The 5,577-nt window shown below is 39.7% G+C and overlaps 1 non-coding gene across 1 annotated transcript; it reads left to right on the top strand.

Annotated features, from left to right (window-relative positions):
* The first annotated feature begins 2,102 nt into the window (after window positions 1-2,102).
* On the top strand, window positions 2,103-2,209 carry LOC141637098 (small nucleolar RNA R71). The gene has a single exon (XR_012541660.1). It is a non-coding gene; the product is annotated as a small nucleolar RNA R71 (small nucleolar RNA).
* Window positions 2,210-5,577: the final 3,368 nt, after the last annotated feature.

Genomic DNA, 5,577 nt, shown 5'->3' with positions numbered 1-5,577 from the left:
CATGTCCAAGGTGTTGTTGATGTTGCTCAACACCTTGAAGAAGTAATCAAAAGCTTGTTCATTGTCATGATAAAGATCTTCAATAAATCTTTACCCTTGTTGTCGGTCTTGATCGATAGCATTACCAATATAGGGATTGAAAATCCCTTCAAATTCATCGTCCCAAAGACCACACACTTCATCTACTTGATCACTAAAGATCTCTTGAGTTGATAGAGACAACTCTCCCATTATCTTGTCTTGGCCAATGGGGCCATCTTCTTCATTGCTTGACTTTGGTGAGCTTTTCAAGCTCTCTTTGTTATAATTCACTTGCTCTTTGAATGGAGCATCTTCAATTTTCTTCTTCCATTGGAGTTCCGACTTCTTCCTATCATCCTTCCGGCTATAATGATCAATCATAAAACATGGTTCATGCAAACGGGGAGCTCTCATGGTCTTGTCAAGATTGAAAGTTATACTCTCATCTCCCACTTCTAGAGTGAGCTCTCCATGTTTCACATCAATCACCGCACCCGCGGTGTGTAAGAAAGGTCTTCCTAGAATGATTGGAATGTTGGAGTCTTCTTCGATATCAACAATGACAAAGTCCACCGGGATGAAAAATTTCCCTATTAAACGGGAACATCTTCCCATATCCCTAATGGTGTCTTCGTCGATCTATCGGCCATTTGGAGTGTGATATTGGTGCATTTAAGCTCTCCCATCCCCAACCTTTTACTCACCGAGTACGGCATAACACTAACACTAGCCCATCACATAAGGCTTTGTTGATCGTGGTGTCGCCAATGGTACACGGTATTGAGAAGCTTCTCGGATCCTTGAGTTTTGGAGGTGAACTCCCTTGAAGTATTGCACTACTCACCTTAGTGAAGGCGATAGTCTCAAGCTTCCGGATCGACTTCTTCTTTGTGAGGATGTCTTTCATGTATTTCGCATAGGCCGGCACGTGATTGATTAATTCCATGAAAGGAATTGAGACTTCCAAATTCTTCACAATTTCCATAAAATTTCCAAGTTGGTCATCAAATTTGGGCTTGGCTTGACGACTTGGAAAAAGAAGTCTAATCACAATGGGCTCCTTCTCCTTGACCTTGTCTTCATTTTTCTTTGAGACTTCTTCTTTTGATGGTTCTCCATCCTTGGAGTTTTGCACAATTTCTTCCTTATCACTAGCTTCCACAACTTCATCCTCAACTTGCTTCTTCGGTGCTTCATACCTTGTACCACTTCTCAAGTGAATGGCACTAACCGTTTCATGTCTTGGGGGATTACTTTGAGGTGGTAATTGCCCCTTTTGTCTTTGTGAGCTTGAAGATGCTAGTTGAGTCAATTGGGTTTCCAATATTTTGGTGTGAGCTAGGATGTTGTTGATGGTGGTTTCCTTTGCTTGACTATCCTTTTGCATTTGAGTGAAAAATTCTTGTTGATTCTTTTGCATTTGAAGGACCGCTTTTTGAACATCAAAACCTTGGTCATTTTGTTGATTGTATGGAGATTGATTTTGGTAACCTTGGTTTTGGTTGTAAAAGGGTCTTTGATTTTGGTTTCTCATGGGAGGTGGGGTGTATGTTGTTTGAGGGTTTTGAACATTTTGGCTTTTGTATGAGAGATTTGGATGGAATTTGGTGTTTTCATTGTAATAGTTGGAATAAGGGGTACCACTCTTATATGCTTGGAAAGCATTCACTTGTTCATTTTTTCCCCTACATTCACTTGGGTCATGTCCCAAAGTTCCACAATTCTCACATATCCCACTTGGGATTGATGAAGATGCCGTCATGGCATTAACATGATGTTTTGGTGATTTTGAGGCTTCTTCAAGTCTAGCCATAGCCTTTTCAAACTTCAAATTGATGACATCAATGTGAGCACTAAGTTGAGCACCCAATTGAGTAATGGAATCCACTTCATGCTTTCCTCCTCTAGTAGCCTTGCGAGGTTTACTATATTGTGAGTTATGGACCGCCATTTCCTCAATTTTGTTCCAAGTTTGATTGTCATAAACTTCGGTGAACATTCCATTTGATCCCATGTTGAGAATGTTCCTTGAATCTTCATATAAACCGTTCCAAAATTGTTGTACCAAGAACCACTCGCTAAGTCCATGGTGAGGACATGAGCGACAAATTCCTTTGAACCGCTCCCAAGCTTCATACAAAGATTCTTCATCCCTTTGCTTAAAACCCGTAATTTGAGCTCTTAGCATGTTAGTCTTTTCCGGTAGATAGAACTTTTTGTAGAACGCTAGAGCCAACTTTTTCCAAGAATCAATTCCGAGAGTGGCTTTATCAAGGCCCTTCAACCATTGTTTCGCGGTGCCAATTAGAGAAAGGAAATAAGACCCATCGAATTTGGTCTTGAGTTACACCGGTTTGAGAAATCGCATCACAATAATCGCAAAAAGCCTCCATATGAGATTGAGGGTCTTCACTAGGCATCCCCCCAAATTGGCTTCTTTCGACTAATTGGATAAATGCGGATTTGCCAATAAAATTTCCGGTTAGATGTTGTGGTGTGGGAGTACCATTGGGTAGGTTCTCCTCGGTGGGTACGGAATATGATGAAAACTTAGGCATTGTGGGTTGATTTTATGTTGTATTTTGTGTTGGGTTCTCCTCACCTTCTCCTGCAAAAGGGTTGATGAACTCAATAGTTGGTTGAATATCTACAACCTCACCAATAGCTCTCAAATTTCTCCTAGCAAGTCTTCTATTGGTTGTCAAAGTTCTTTCAATTTCACGATCAAAAGGTAACAAATCACCTTGTGACCTTCTAGACATGCAAAATATCAAACAACTCGAAAACAATTAGAACAAACCTTGAGGAGTTTTACTTCCCCAAGGCAAAGAAAGACACAACTAATAACAATATAAGAAAATCTAAATCAAGTTAACACCGTCCCCGGCAACGGCGCCATTTTTGGTCGGACTAAAATCTTTTCGGTAACTTGTCGTTAGGAGCACCTAGACCAAAACACAATTTATAGCTTCACAAACAACTCTACAATTAGTAAAGAGGCAAGTAAAGGTCGGATCCCAAGGGACGGGAATTGAGATGAGATTTCTATTGCAACTAGCGGTGTCTTAGGGGTGTCACAATTTGGGTTGATGTAGAAGGTCACTAAACTAAATAGCAATAAAAGTAAACAAGCAAGATGAATTAAAAAAAAAAAAAAAAAGGTTGTAAGCAATTGATAAAAAGCACTAGGGTATCATGGGGTCATAGGGGATTCATGGGAATTGATCATACAAACATGTTCTCAAATTATAAGCAAGCAATTATTGTTGTGATGGATTGAGTTGGGTTATATCTTACAATCCTAGGAAAGTTTGGGTCCCGGAGCCGAATCGATTAGATTGTACAACACCTACAAGTCGACTTAGTCTTCCCTACTCAACAACATGCATGGTCTAATGAGACTCGAGTTGGTTTATGTCTTACAAGTCTCATTGAAAAGATAGGTGATGGGTAAAAAATGCAAGGATTCATAGGCTCGCATTTCATCAAACATAACATGTGCATGAGTTGAGATCATAACAAGCAAGCAAATAAACCATTAAAGCATATTAATTTAAGCATGAATCATTCCCCATATTGGTTTCCCCTAATTACCCATTAACCCTAGCTATGGAACTACTCACTCATTATCATGTTGAACATGCTAGCAAGGTTGTCAATCATACCAACAAAGTGAAACATGATGAATAAATGAAAGTAATTAGCAATAATTAAAAAGGGATTAAGAGAATTATACCTACTAATGATTCCAATAATAAAGCAAAGAATAAAAGAAGTACTTGATGCTTGATTGAGAGGTTGTCAATCTCCCAATAATAACCCAAATAATCTTCAATTACCCAAAATAAAGGATGAACAAAAGAGAGATTAAGGAAATAAAACTTGTATTAAAACTTGATTAATTGTTGATTACAATATTAAAGAGAGATTTGATTGATATTAACTATACTAGAGATTGCTAATAAGAACATGCTCTTCTAAATAGACTAATGGGGTATTTATAGTGGGGATTAGGTGTAGGAATTAGGGTTAACTAAGGGCTTAAATGACGATTAAGTCCCTACTTAAGGAAACGCCGGTATTTTTGGAAGGATGGACATCTTTCTTGAAGCTTGAAGAAGACGAAGTTGTCTTTGCCTTGGAATCCGTGCGTCTTTAGCACGGGACGGCCGGATTCGAGGGTTTTGCCGGGCGTTTTGTGGTGAAGACGCTCAGATTGTGGAGGTGGAGGACGGGCGTCTTGGGACAATCCGCACGGATTCTTTGGACGATCACATTTCTTCTTCTTTTCTTCCTTTTCTTCATAAAATCCTTGGGGATTTCCTTGGGGATGCAAGGATCTTTCCTCATCATTGCCCATCTACTATAGTATGTACAAAGGCCTTCTAATCTTGTCTCTCCTTGATGCTTGGTCATTGAATTCAATCAATTTAGTCTCGTTTTGCCATGAAAATGCAAGGTTTGCACTCCTTTCCTACCAAGGACACAAAACCTCAAAGAATATGTAAAACAAAGAACTAAAGACAATAAATGACCCAAATATGCACTAAAAAGCATGGGAACAAGGCTAATTCGGGGGACTAAATATGCTCTAATTATGGTCACATCACATATCTTCCAAGGAATTTTGTCATTGGTTTTGATTTGGTTTTTGAAATGAAGAATTTGAGGGTCCCTTTTGGTTTTGATTTTGATTCCCACCCCAACCCATGTTTGGATGAGATTTCCACCCCTCATTGTAAGTATTGGAATAGAGGTCAAACTTCTTAAACCCAAGAGCCTTAACCGCTTCACTTGCTTCTTCTGTTTGCAAAGATGGACCCCCATCGGTGGGATGAGTCGGATCATTACAAAGACCACAAAACTTCACATGAGATGTACTACCATTCCCTTTTGCAAGTTCCTTAACCAATTTGGCAAGAAAGTCAACTTTGTCTTCCATATGGTTGGAGTTTTGCCTTGAAAAAAATGCCACACTTGCCTTCTTGACTCTCCTCCCGAAATTCCTAGAACTTCATACCAATCTTTCAATCAAATCATTTTCCTCTTGGACCGACATGTACTCAATCTCTCCTTGTGTAGTGGCTTTAATCATCCTAGCATCATCCTCAAGGAGACCACCACAAAAGTTCAAGAGTAGGTCATGGTCGGTATACCCATGGTATGGACAACTAGCAAGAAGTTGTTTGAACCTCTCACAATACTCATACAAGTTATCTCCATCCATTTGTTCAACATTACTTATTTCTTTCTTTAATTGAGAGGAGAGACTAGCGGGAAAATACTTCTCTAGAAAGGCCTTCTTCATGTGATTCCAAGCAGTAATGCTCCCGGTGGGGAGATAGTAAAGCCAAGCGTTTGCCGAATCCTTGAGTGAGAAAGGGAAGGCTCTTAGTTGAAGTTGCTCATCGGTAACCCCATTAGGCTTCATGCTTGAGCAAACTACATGAAATTTGTTTAAATGCTTATAGGGATCCTCCGTACTAAGTCCATGGAATTGGGGCAATTGGTAGATGAGCCCGGACTTGAGTTCAAAGGTGGCATTTTCCGCTAAGG

The sequence above is a fragment of the Silene latifolia genome, chromosome Y (assembly GCF_048544455.1).
Source record: "Silene latifolia isolate original U9 population chromosome Y, ASM4854445v1, whole genome shotgun sequence".
In the NCBI taxonomy this organism is placed as follows: Eukaryota; Viridiplantae; Streptophyta; class Magnoliopsida; order Caryophyllales; family Caryophyllaceae; genus Silene; species Silene latifolia.
Note: the sequence above shows the minus strand (reverse complement) of the source record. Positions and strands in the feature narration are given on the sequence as shown.